This window comes from Bos indicus, chromosome 11 (assembly GCF_029378745.1).
Source record: "Bos indicus isolate NIAB-ARS_2022 breed Sahiwal x Tharparkar chromosome 11, NIAB-ARS_B.indTharparkar_mat_pri_1.0, whole genome shotgun sequence".
Taxonomy (NCBI): Eukaryota; Metazoa; Chordata; class Mammalia; order Artiodactyla; family Bovidae; genus Bos; species Bos indicus.
The window spans coordinates 20,374,264-20,388,778 of record NC_091770.1 but is presented as its reverse complement, the minus strand read 5'-3'; positions in this window follow the sequence as shown (position 1 = coordinate 20,388,778).

Here is a 14,515-nt window from a genome sequence, read left to right as displayed (position 1 = left end):
GTAAATAGATTTTTTTAAAAGAAACATCAACAATCATTTTCCCTACGGATATATTTGTGCTCATATCGCATCTCTTCTCGGAGATGCCACATTTGTTGAAGGCAGGACAGGGTCCCTGGTCCTTGTTACTGAAAGATCTTATGCATATGGAAGTAGGCGTGAGCAGAGGGTGAGTTCTGTTACCCCTGTTTCTCTTCGGGAATGAGGTACTCTTTCCCTGACTCAGTTTTCATTTGGTGACCTTGAAGTCCATCTCAGTTTCTTCTCCTTGCTGTAGTGTTGAGCTAATTTAAGGTTTCTAAGTTTCCTATGATTCCTTGGTGGGAAGTTTCCTATAACTTACTGTGAAACAAGTAAAATTGTCATCCCTGGGGTTTCTACCCTTTGGTATGAATAGTGGCTTTCAAACTTTTTTTTTTTTTTACCATAACCCACAGTATAAAATGTGCATTTAGCTCTCAAACATACACGTTTGAGAGCGTGTATATTTACATACATATATACTTATATAGGGGCTTCCCTGGTGGCTCAAATGGTAAAGAATCCACCTGCATTGTGGGAGACCTGAGTTTGATCCCTGTGTTGGGAAGATCTCCTGGAAGAAGGCATGGCAACTCGTTCCAGTATTCTTGCCTGAAGAATCCCCATGGATAGAGGAGCCTGGTGGGCTACAGTCCATGGGACTGCAAAGAGTTGGACACAACTGAGTGACTAAGCACAGCATATAGGGCTTCCCAGGTGGTACTAGTGGTAGAGAACCAACCTGCCAGTGCAGGTAGATGTAAGAGATGCAAGTTCAGGCCCTGGGTTGGGAAGATCTCCTGGAGATCAGGGACGACAACCCATTCCAGCATTCTTGCCTAGAGAATCCCATGGACAGAGGAGCCTGGCAGGCTGTAGTCCATAGGGTCGCACAGAGTCAGACATGACTGAAGCAACTTAGCATGCATACTTATATATAAGATCAGTTTCTAACACTGCTTGCTGTGATGCAGTCTGTTTTCAAATCTATTTTCTTATTTTTCCTTAAAAAATGCACCACAATGAGATACCACTATAAACCTTTTAGAATGGCTAAGTTAAATAAGTGCTGGAGAAAATGTGTAGCTACCGGAACTTTCAAACATTGCTGGGGATTGGTAAGGGTGGGGAATACAAAATGGTACAGAATGACCCAACAATACCAGTCTTAGATAGTCATCCCAGGGAAATGAAAACTTGTTCACATAAAAGCTTTACATAAATATTTGTAGCAATTCTATTCATAATTACTGAAAACTGGAAACAACCTAAATGTTCTTCAACAAGTGATTGGCTAAACACATCACAAATATCTCGCATGATTGGCTAAAAACATGCATATCCATGCAATGGAATGATACTCAGCAGTAAAAGGAATGACATGTTGATCCATGTAGCAACTGAGATGAATCTCAGGAAAGTAATACTGAGTGAAAAAAAAAAAAAAAAAAAACAACCTTGAACAGTTATATGCTATATGAATTCAGTTATATGACAGTCTCAAAAAGTCAAGATTAAAGCAGTTAGAGCAAAAAGTCAAGATTAAAGGCAGATTACTGGTTGCCAAGGGTTAAGGGTGGGAGGAGGGAAGCATGATGGAATTTTGGGGGGTTTTCTGATTGTGATGGTGGTTAGAGGGATGTATACTGAGTTAATATTTATAAAACTTTTTGTTAAAATAGATTGAAAAAATGCTTTTAAAGGATAGTTGGTGCAAGTGAGCTTAAATGAAGTTGAATTGAGGTTGACAAATAGCACCGAAACTGCTGGCAGACAAAGAAGTACTGAACCAATCAGCTCAAGACCAGATGTGTGAACCAGGATGATGGCTGAGGTTGAGTTCCTGTAGGCTGGGAGAGAAGGATGGTACTAGGTTCTCAGGGCAGGACAGGAAAGTAGAATACCAGCCTGTGGGATAACAACAGCAACAAAAGCCATGGGCTGAAAGCTGCCCCGCAGGGGAATTTCAATTCAATGCCACAAGTGTTAATTGAGCACCTCCTAAATGGAAGGCACTGTAATTAGCACTGGGGATATGACAATAAAGACACCCAGTCCCTGAGCTCTTAGAGCTGATATTCTAGTAAGGTGTTGTTTTATTTTAGTTGCTAAGTCATGTCCTCTTCTGTTCATGGGATTATCGAGGTAAAAATACTGGAGTGGGTTGCCATTTCCTTCTCTGGGGGATCTTCCTGACCCAGGGATGGAAACTGAGCCTTCTGCATTGGCAGGTGGATTCTTTACCACTGAGTCACCAGGGAAGCCCCTAGAAGGGTGAGTAGAAGGGAAATAAAGATGTAAGATTGAGTTAATTGTAAGTGCTGTAAACAACAGAAGAGAGAGAGAGAATATGTGTGTGTGTGTGTTGGGGAAACACTTTAGAATGAGTAGTTAGGGAAGCCTTTTTGAAGGAGGTACCACGTAGGGGTAGGCATTTTGGTCAAGCACCCTATACGCCAATAAAAATTAAAAAAAAAAAAGGCCTGAGTGTAGTATAGACTATTTCCTGCCTCAGACTCTCAGGCTCACGCTCAATCATGTTCCCCTGGGAGCACTAAAACAATTCCTGAGGAATTTAGCAGAGAGCAGGCTCTCTGTGTATGTAAGTATGTTGGAACTCACAGAGTTGACAGTGATGCTTTGAACAATACAAGTTATGATGGCCTGCTGATTCTTCAACTTTATGGTCACCAAAGGACTTCCAATTGATTCTTTGGAGCACTTAATGGATCTTCTTCTGAGATACTTCGACCTCTGACCTTTGAGTGAAATTTCTGTTATATCTGATCGAGGAGGATTTCCACCCTAATCTCAGTGGACTTGCTGAGAAAAGTGAGAAGCCTCAGGTTGCGTTTTCCAGGATCTCATAATCTGATGTTGTTCGGCACACCCGGTGGTGCTTTCTCTGCTGTGCCTGGCTTCACTGTTTAACAACTCTGGCTCATGTCTAAGGCCTAGGAACACCAGGGCTCAGGTCACACCCTGCTTTGAGAGTTCCATGCGGTTCCCTCCCCACACTTGGAGAAAGTGGCCAGTGTTCCTTGGGTCTGGCAGGCTCTGTACTGGCCCTGCTGATGTCTCCACTGGTGCTCACCTCGCTGTTCACATTTCACTGATGTTCCCCTTCTGTAGGTACCTCGGGGCTCCCACTGCCCTTCCCCGCAATCACTACTTCAATCTTAAGCCTCTGCTGTTTCCACAGCCCCCAAGCAGATCCAGCTGGCATTCTGGTTTCCTAGCACTTGACCTTGACATTGAGGGTAAAAGTGGGAAAACACAGGCTGGACAAAGAGGTGAAAGAACAAGGCTGAATTTTTACTGCTGCGCTTTCCAATATGGTTTCCAGAAACTTGTTGCAATGAAGAGCAGAATAAGCCTGCCTACCACTTAGTTTTAATTCCTTTGGTTCTGGAAACTTCTATGGAGGCTTGGTTAAAACAAATCAACAACAAAAAAACCTTGTTTTCCTTCCTCTTTGCCCCACTAGGCTCATTTTCTTTGTGACAACGTGTTCAGTTCATAATATAGATCTGCTGTTTGCTCTGCAGAGTTTAGTACCTTTTTCACTTTTTTTTTTTGGCTCGAACCTCCCATCGTCTCCCTGTAGTCAGAGCTCAGATTTCATCTTAATGAAGCCTGTCTGGGCCTCTCTGTTTAATACTCAGTCTGGCCCAGGCACTCAATTCCCTGACTTTGCTCTGCCTTTTTCTGCTTTTCTTTTTCATAGGACTTATTTCCTGTTAACAGAACATAAAATTAGTCTTTTAATTTCTTTCCTGGTTCATGTTTTATTGCCTCTCTTCACCAGACCCCACTCTCTAGGATGTAAATGCCACAGAGCTGGGCATCTTTATGTTGCTTGAAAAGTGGAATATTCAATCATTCTGCTGCATTCCTTACACAATATTCCCAACGAATGATTTGCATTATATTTTAAATTCAGATGGTGTGATCACTGCCTAAATAATCCACTCACAAAAAGAAAGTACTTTTTGTTGTGTAGACCTGTGCTACCCAATTAGGTAAACATTAGTCACATCTGGCAATTTAAATTAAGATTAAATAAAATTAAAAGTTCAGTTCCTTGTTTACAGCAGCCATATTTCTGGAGCTCAGTAGTCACATGTAGGAAGTGGCTAGTTGTGGACAGCACAGATGAAAAACACGCCCATCAGCAGAAAGTTCTATTGGACTTTCTACTCCTCTATCGCAGTGCTGTGGAGGAATCAATTTGCCAACTTATTTGATTTTTACTTTCATGTAGTTTGTAACTATATATTTAATATTTAATACTGACTTGTAGTAAGGCACCATGATAACTGCATAGGAACGATTCAGAGACCTTGCTTCTTTCAGCAAGTGGGTCTGAAGATAAATATAATATGCAGATATGTATCAAGAGCCTTGAGAAGACACAGATGAAGTGCTGCAGAAATTCAAAAGAGGGAGAGATCTGTATTTTCCAGCTGAGGGTAGAAAATCAAGGAAAGCTTCTTGGAGGAAGTGGGTCTAAAACAGAAAAGTGCCTATTACCTCAGTCCTGAAGCACAGCACACTCAACACCTCAAGATAGCTAGAGGATACCAAGTAACATTCTGGTGGGAAAATTAACACCAAAAAGGAGATTTTTTTAAAGTTTTATTTATTTTATTTATTGCCTGCACTGGGTTTTCGATGCTGGGCATAGGCTTTCGCTAACACTGGTGTACGGTCTTCTCACTGTGGTGCCTTCTCTTGTGGCGACACAGAGGCTCTGGGCTTCCATAGCTGCAGCACAGGGCTCAGTAGTTGCAGCTCGCAGGCCCTACAGCATGGCTCACAGCTGTGACACATGGACTTAGTTGCCCCAAAGCATGTGGAATCTTCCCAAACCAGGGGTTGAACCCGTGTCCCCTGCAGTTGCAGGCAGATTCTTAACTGCTGGACCATCAGGGAAGTCCCAAACGAGGAGATTAATGACTATGGCTCCAAGACTTTGGAACTCCATTTTTACTTCTCCCTCACCTCCACCTTGGAACAACAAGCCCGCACATTTACAGAAACCTCGACTTCTGGTCCTGATGTCCTCTGCTTGTGCAGGGCTGAGACTAGCTGGTGAGAACTAAACAATTTGGATGGCTGCTTCTCTAATTTTCCCTTCTGTCTGGTCATTGCAATCCAAAGAGAATCTCCTAAAGCTGCTTCTCCTTGTAGGATAAAGTTTGATGTCTTGATCTAAAGAGCTATATTAAGGGGTGATGAATGGTTGATGTGATTTTCACATACCTGAGATTCTCCACTTGGGCTCATGTATCCCTCTCTCTGAACCCATTGGAGCTGACTTGTATTAACCTGACTTTCACCCATAGTTGGAGAACCCAATACTCCCAGTGGAAAATAAACTCGGATCAAGGAAACAAGGCATGTGAGAAGCACAATTATTTCTGTAGAAAGACACTGCTTTGCTGAGAGCTGTGAGGCTCCCCAATGCCACTAATAAAAGTTCAGTATCTCTTGAGTGTTTGTTCTGACTGCTCAGATAGCCCCAGTAGGCTCCATTGGCCACTGGCCATCTTGGTAATGACTCTTCCACGGTTCACAGCAGAGGCTGCCAACTATGGCTCATAAGACAAATCTGGCCCCCTGCCTGGTTTTGTGCAGCTATGTGAGCTATGAATGGTTTCTACATTTTTTAAATTGCTGGCAAAAATCAGAAGATGGATATTTTGTGATACATGAACATTTTATGGTATTCAAAGTTCAGGATCCAGAAATAAAGTTATGTAGGAGCACAACCATGCTTATTTACGGATTGTCTATGGGGTGTCCTGCTGCAATGGCAAAGCTGAGCAGTTGTGACAGAGACTACAGGGCTTGCAAAGCGAAAAATATTTACTCTCTGGCCTTTTACAAGAAAAGTTGGCCAACTTTGGTCTATACCCTCAGCTTCTCAAGCACCAACTAATAGTGATAATAAACTCCTGGCAGGCTGATCCTGCCTCACAGAGAACTCACAAAACTGAAACCTCAAGTGAAGTCATTAGGGGGTAGAAACAGGTCAGAGGCATCTTTCACGAAGGCAATATTCCAGATTGTTTGGAAATGGAGGCATTTTCTCATAGACTAGAGACACTATAACGAAATCGAAAAACAGATTGTGGCTTCAAGCGTTGAATTCTTGACTCAGTTTTTTTCTTCTTCCTGAACTATTGGGTCTCTGTAATTTTATATTGTTTGAGAGTGTGCCATAGGGTCACAATTCTTCTGCACAGCCTAAGATAATGCAACAATCAAATAAACAAATTCATCCTCTCAGATAGTCACAGGGAACACTCTGAAATGTGTTTTTGAAGAGTTCTTATATGTTGTTAAATGCAGGACACCATAAATCAAGTATAATTTTATATCGTTCAGATCAGCCAGATCATCATTTATTCAGCATCTGATTTATGTTTCTTAAACACCGTTAAGCACTGTTAGGTTGTTATAAAACAAAACTGTTATAAAAACAGACACATTTCCTGATTCAGAGGTGTTCATTTGAGGAAAAACACTGAACTCCCCTGACACAGCGTGACAGACGCTGTAACAGAGATACCCGTCAAGTGCTATGGGAATAAAGATTAGGAAACTCCTGATTCTTCTAGGGAATGTGAGGAGATGAGGATCAGGAAAGGCTCCGCAGAGGAGATGCCATGTGAGCTGGGCCTGGGCAGGTGATTAGGAGTTGACCAGAGAGACACAGACCTGCGAGAGGGGATGAGAGGATCCCAGACAAGGCCCTGAGCTACAGAAAGGTGTGGCCATCTGCTTTGTTCCTGCTGGAAGCCCACGCGTGGCCCAGCACTGCCATCTTATGCCTGTTCCATAGATTTCAGATGAATGAATGACTGTGATGTGTTTGGTGATAATCGAGGTAGAGTGGGGAGTATGTGTATGTATACTCTGTATACTCACTAACGTGCCATTGGGGAACCATTTCAGGGACTAGACAAGATTGTCTTTTAATACTTCACGTATCTGTGGGTATATAAACGGTATTTCTTGGAGTCCTTGGAAATAGCTTGTAGTCTTTCTTAGCAGCATTTCTGAAGCTCTCTCCTGCTCTGGTGGACAATGTGCACGTGTTTGACATTCTTGTGAAACCTCTGAAAACTTACCAGGAAATTTCAACTCACACTTGAAGTGCCCAGCTGTTAATGATATGTCGTAGTAGCCATTTGCTGTTGAATGTTTGGTCTTAGGTAAGACAGGCTATGGGCCTTTGGCAACTGGAAGGCATGACTTTTTCTCACACTCAGAAAGAGTATATATCAATTCATGCTGCTGCTGCTACTGCTGCTAAGTCGCTTCAGTCGTGTCCGACTCTGTGTGACCCCCATAGACGGCAGCCCACCAGGCTCCCGTCCCTAGGATTCTCCAGGCAAGAACACTGGAGTGGGTTGCCATTTCCTTCTCCAATGCATGAAAGTGAAAAGTGAAAGTGAAGTCGCTCAGTCTTATCCGATTCTTAGCGACCCCAGGGACTGCGGCCCACCAGGCTCCTCGGTCCACGGGATTTTCCAGGCAAGAGTGCTGGAGTGGGGCGCCATTGCCTTCTCCATCAATTCATGGGATTACCTTATATCAGTCACTCTCGTTTATTTTTAAGGTACATTATTTGCACTTGTTGGCTCTTTATTTTTGGTAGCAAATGACTTTCAGTCTCACAATGAATTAAAAGATAAGAACTGGGGTTTAAAAGCACTGCTTTGATTCTGTTTTATAAATAAGTTCATCTGTATCATTTTTTTTAAAGATTCCACATAAAAGTGATATCATACAATACTTCCCTTTCTCTGTCAGATTGACCTTACTCAGATGGCAATTTCTAGGTCCATTCATGTTGCTGCAAGTGGCATTATTTAATTCATTTTAATGGCTGAGTAGTATTCCATATACATATGTACCGCATCTTCTTTATCCATTCCTCTGTCGACGGATGGATAACTAATAAGCACCTGTTGTATAGCACAGGGAAGTCTGCTCAGTATTATGTAACAACCTAAAAGGGAAAAGAATTTGAAAAAGAACTGATACACGTATGTGTATAACGGAATTACTGTGCTGTATACTTGAAACTAATATAATATTGTTAATCAACTATATTCCAACATAAAATAAAAAGTTCAAAAAAAGAAGCACCGCTTTGAACTAAAACACCTTGACACTTGCAGATTTGGCAACCATGGGGTTAGTGACTTGGGATCCACCCACACAGTAAATCACTGAGGCACAAATTCGAATCCTGTGGATAATAAAGCCAGAACATGGGAAGGCATCCAAAGTAGAGTTAAAGTTTTCTACTTGACTTCGGAGACCCGGTAATTCTTAAGCACTGGTTTTTAAGTTTGTAGAAAACGGTCACAGGGGAAAAAAAGCAACTGCTGGCCATGACAGTAAAAAGAAAGGAATCTTTTCAGAAAGGATTCTTAGGCAGGTTTGGAAATGCCTATGGAGGATCGTTAGGAATATGAAGATCACTGAAGTCTTTCATTTCCACTTGACTGCCTTGAAAAGGGGGAATTCAAAGTCTCCTCAGCATTCACAAGCCCCCGCGGACATATCCCTGTTGTCTATGAAGGGTTGACTCTATCTTGAGCACTCTCCTACAATTTGAATTTCTTCTGTGAATTTGCATGACCCAGAAAAAAGGACTGGCAAATCCAAGGTAAACATCAAACCAGACTCAGTCTCATGGCATAAATTCCAGGTTAATGAAGCCTGAGCTAACGAGGTTTCATGCCCTCAAGTAAGTCTTAATCCTTGTCACCGGTGTTGGTGATGTCTTCCCTGAAGAGACTTGTTCCTGGGGCCAAGCCAGCCGCACGAGGCCACGTTATAATAGCTTCTCCCCTCTCCACAACTCTGATTCTGGCACTTAGAGATCATGTGCCCTTCGTGATACTTTCCAGGTAATTTTTTCAGGTGGAAGGTTCTTGAAAGCAAAGGATTACTCATGAGCCTTCTCTGTATGCTGCTTCCCTTTCTCATTTCCTTCTGGTTCTCAGGCATCAACCACATGGGGGGAGGAGATGGAGGGGGAGCCCAACTTGAGTTTCCAAATTCAGTGAATCTCTCTCATAGCCAGGAAACTAGATGCATATTAAGAATTACTAATCAACTTCATTGAGTCCATTGTAGTGAGGTGGATGAACCTAGAGTCTGTCACCACACAGACTGAAGTAAGTCAGAAAGAGAAAAACAAATACCAGACATTAACATATATATGGAATCTGGGAAAATAGTACTGATGAAGCTATTTGCAGGAAAGGACTCTCTATTCCCGCAGATGCAGAGAATGGACTTGCGGACACAACGGGGGAAGGAGAGGGTGGGACAAATTGAGAGAATATTATTGACGTATATACACTACCATGTGTAAAAGAGACAGTTAGTGGGAAGCTGCTGTTTAACACAAGAATCTCAGCTCAGTGCTCTGTGATAGCCTAGAGGGGTAGGATGGGTGGGCTCTATCTTGAGCACTTGGATTTCTCCAAATTGGGGTGGGGGTGTGGGAGACTCAAGATGGAGGGGATATATGTAGACACATGGCTAATTCATGTTGTTGTACAGCAGAAGCCAATATATCATTGTAAAGCAGTTATCCTCCAATTTTAAAAAATGGGAAAAAAAGAATTGCTAATGAATTTCAAATTGTGATGCTTCTCTTAAAGCACATGAGGAGCAACTCATAAATAAAAATCATAGGAATAATCATCCCACATGAAGTAAGAACTTATTTCAGTTTCTTAAGCTCATGTCTTTTAAGTAGTATCTTGCCTTCATAGAGTGCTTCAAGCTTTTTAAGGTCTTTTTACTTTTATTGCCTGGTTTTCTATTTATGTTGATCCTACAGATAATAACATGTATGCATGCATGCTAAGTTGCTTCAGTCGTGTCCAACTCTTTGCGACCCTATGGATTGTAGCCCACCATGCTCCTCTGTCCATTGGAGTCCCCATGCATACTCTTGGGGTGGATTGCCATGAATACTGCCAAGAATAGTGGAGTGGAGCCATGCCTTCCTCCAGACAGATAATAACATTAATCATCATAATCCAACAAAATAACACGTTATTACACCAATTCAATAGATGTGGAGGTTGAAGCAATCATTCAGAGCTGTACAGTGAAATGATTCTTTGTTCTAACATTAAGAAATAAATGTGGATTTCATACAGAATCATGTTTTCTTTTGATCCCAAGTTCTTAATGAGATGATCAGGAGGTCTGTTAGAAATTGATCCATGGTAGGATATCCTGGCCAGCTTTTTGCCCAACTAAAAACTAGCTTGCATTCCAGGCAGGCAGGGCATAAACACTATGGACTTTTTAAGGTTCCACAAAAACATCTGAGATCTGAAAATAACATGCTGGGTGGGTTACATTGCTGGTTTTTTCAGGAACATTCGAGGGGAATCACAGAGATTTGGGCTATGTGAGCGGATACATTTTAGGAGGTGTACAGTCGAGGGAGACATTTTTTCAAAGCAGGTGATGTGTGTTTGCAGGACAGAGGGGTCCAACAGAGAGTGAGGAGAGCGTGAAGCAGGACAGAAAGGAGCTGGTTGAAGGAGTTACTCCCTGAGCAGGCACTGGGGGTTAGGGTGCACAGGACCTGGGATGCTGTGCTAAGTACACCAAGTGCACGTAATATGAGGTGAAGAGGTTTCTTCAAATCTTTTCTCTACCAGTTTGTAGAAATGTGTGGAATCAATGCAAGTTAACATTGGTCAGTGGCTGTTCCCACATGTGTAAGACGGAAGGAATAAGCTTTCACATTCAATGATTGTGAATATTCAAGTAAATAATGCAGGCAACCAGTTTAGCACAGTCTTTGGAATAAAGTACCATGTGTAGATGTTAGCTCCAATCGGAAGAGTAGCTATTATTATTGCTAATATGAGGCTGGGGAAGCAGGACGACAAGATGTCTAAATCATGGTGTCTGCCCACAAGGAGTTAAAACGTTGTGAGAGTTGTGAGAAAAATAAACAAACCACAGTAACACAGAGCAGAATTAAGTTGTTGTCGCCACAGCCTTCACATTCTGCTCTCATCAGGGATGTAGAGGCCAGTAAGGACTGGGCGGGGCGGGGTTCATTCCTGAGGACCCAGGACTGAGTCCTTAGGTGCCCACTTGTTATTCCTCTTTTCTCCTTTGCAGCGGGAGGGGTTGGTCCACTGTTAGGGCTTCTTGGCTCTCGCCAGCCTCTAGCCTATGACCCTACCTCGCCCTCTCCCAATCCTTCTTTCCACTACTCTCTGCTTCCTTCCCCACAGAGGGAGAAGGAGCTGCTCCTAAGAGGCTGACTTTCCAGGTCTGATTTGCTCAAGCCCAGGGCACCAAGTCATAAGCAACAACCCTTCCTGCTGTGAAGGAACTGGCTCCGTTTGATAAGCAGGTTTCTGGGTAAGAAGATGAGTCTGTGTTCTCTATATTCCACAGTCTAGGGGAAAAAAACAAAACACCTGCAAGGTACTTCATGTCAACGAGCAAGCTACTCAAGATCATCAGGTAAATTTTATTTATTTTCTATCCTCCTCACCTAACATCAGACTTCCCTGATAGCTCAGTTGGTAAAGAATCCGCCTGCAGTGCAGGAGACCCCAGTTCGATTCCTGGGTCGGGAAGATCTGCTGGAGAAGGGAATGGCTACCCACTCCAGTATTCTGGCCTGAAGAATTCCATGGACTGCACAGTCCATGGGGTTGCATAGAGTTGGACACAACTGAGCGACTTTCACTTTCTTCTAACATCATGCCTGAGAGGAAGCAGGTCTTCACTACCTGTTTAATCAGAATGAGTTAATTTCTTTGTGTTCAGTCACTCAGTTATGTCCAACTCTGTGACTCCACAGACTGCAGCACGCCAGATTTCCCTGTCCTTCACTATCTCACGGAGCTTGCTCAAACTCATGTCCATGATCATGTGGTGATCAAGTCAGTGATGCCATTCAGCCATCTCATCCTCTGTCATCCCCTTCTCCTCCTGCCCTCAATCTTTCCCAGCACCAGGGCCTTTTCTAATGATCCGGCTCTTTGCATCAGGTGGCCAAAGTATTGGAGCTTCAGCTTCAGCATCAGTCCTTCCAATGAATATTCAGGACTGATTTCCTTTAGGATTGACTGGTTGGATCTCCTTGCAGTCCAAGGGACTCTAAAGAGTCTTCTCCACAGTTCAAAAGCATCAATTCTTTGGCATTCAGCCTTCTTTATGGTCCAACTCTCACATCCATACATGACTACTGGAAAAACTATAGCTTTGACTAGATGGACCTTTGTTGGCAAAGTAATGTCTCTGCTTTTTAATACAGTGTCCGGGTTTAAGGCCATATATTAAAATCTACCATTGCACTGCAAATTGATCTCAGGCTCCCAACTCATAGCTTTGTACTTGCACTTGAATTTTAAGTTGCAATGGATTTGGTGCTAACAAGTTAATATATAACATTTTCTTACATTTTTGTGAAAATTAAGTAGTGCAGTACATAAAATATGCTCATTATGAAGCTTTTGACATAGTATGCAATCATAATGGTTACACTAGCTGTGTGACTTCAGCCAATCTGCTCATTAACAAAATGAGAATAATAATACCTCTCTCACAACTGTAAAGCATAAGATCATACAGACCTAGTGAATTTAAATGAATGGTTCAAGGTCACACAGATGGTTATTAACGGGCCAGAGCTCAAGCCCAGACTTAGATTATAAATGTTTAAAACATGATGACTGTTAATTATAGCTATTATTTCTCTCTCTGTCTCTTCCCACTCACCCACCTGAATCATACACACACACACACATGAACTATTCACATGCAGTGAAAAAACTAGATCCTCATTCTTCCTACCAGCTTGCCTTCCCATCCCTGGGCTTTAGGGCTGGCCTTCTTTGTCTTCCCAGCCCACATTGCCTTTCCCCCAACTTGAAACTGCTTCTTGCTCTTTGGCCACGGGGTGCCAGAGGGCAGGAGTCTTCCTGCTGTCTGGAACATAATTTTGCAGTGAAGAGAAGGGAGCCTGATGGGGAGAATGGCAGAAAGGTCCAGCAGAAAGAGACAGAAATGCTAAGAAATTGAAAGAGGGGACACATGGGGATTGCAGTCTGTGTGATCAGGCACTGTGCTGGGCACTCTCCTGTTCCATTGAATCCTCATAACAAGGCCTGACCTTTGACATCCCGGGGCACGTGGTGACACTGGAGATATTAGGGCTGTGGGAGAACAGGACCAGTCCAGCATTCTTTCTTGCTGTCCTTCCTGACCCCTCAGGGAACCTACAGGTCTGCCTCAGACACAGGATGATTTTCTGGCAATGGAGGAAGAGGAAGTCTTCCCTAATTTGTCCTCAAACTTAATTCCTCCCTGCCAGGCCTTCTAGTTAACAACAAGAGTAAAAGGGAGGGTGGATGCTTCCATCGAAACGGAAATAGCATGATATATCAGAGGAGCAGAGCATGTAGATAGGAGGGACGATGTCTCTTAGTAAACGAAGATGTCAGGGCTTCCATCGAAGAAGTGAGAACACGCAGTGCCCCCAGGGCACTCAAGAACATCTTAAAAGACCTCATGCCAGCCTCCATATATGGCCAGTCAATGGACTTTGGAACCAGACAGGTCTGAATAAGAATCACATTTCTGTGATTCTCTTGCTGTGTGACATTAGGTCAGTTAACTATCCACTCTGGGCAATACTTTTCTCATTTGTATGATGAGGACAGTCTCAAATGACTAAAATTTTAAAAGACAACTCTAAAATGAAGACTGTCCTTTGCAGGATTAAAGTGATATATATATAAAACATTGAATAACATCTGGCTTTTAACCATTGCTGAAAAAATATGATTATTTCATCATCATTTAGGAAGGAAAGTTACACGGCTCAAAATAGCCTGGAGTTAAAACTCCCCTCCAGGTCCTCCCCACCATTCTATGCAAAACAAAGGACTCTCTCACCCTAAGAAAAAAATGGACATTAAGGTTGATTACACCCAGCTCCCAGCCTGTCCCAGCCTCTGGCCGATCTCCGAATTCCTTGCCCCAGCCGTTTAAGAGATAACTACTCCGAACAACCTTGGAGAAGAAGAGGCCCCCTTAAGACAGTAGATTTCCACATATATGCCTATATATACTTACTCTTTTCTTGTTAGTGCAGCAGCTCACTAATCTAACTGCTGCCCCTTCTCACCTCATTAAAGGTGATCTGTTCCTCTAAAGTGCTGGTCTTGTTCTTTTTCCGAACCTCACCTTCTCTAGCTCCCTTTACCCTATAATTTATGAAACTGAAGTCAAGCTGAGCTCAGAGGAACTCCATGTTCTATTTGGCATCCAGGGGGCTTACCTCAATGGGACGCATGGGCCTGGCCATCCTAGTGCTGAGAAGGGCAGGGTGGGGATGCAAGATGCCAAGGAATGTCCTCAGATATGGACTCCAGAATCTGATCAGGCGAGACCAAGGTGCCTCTGCTTC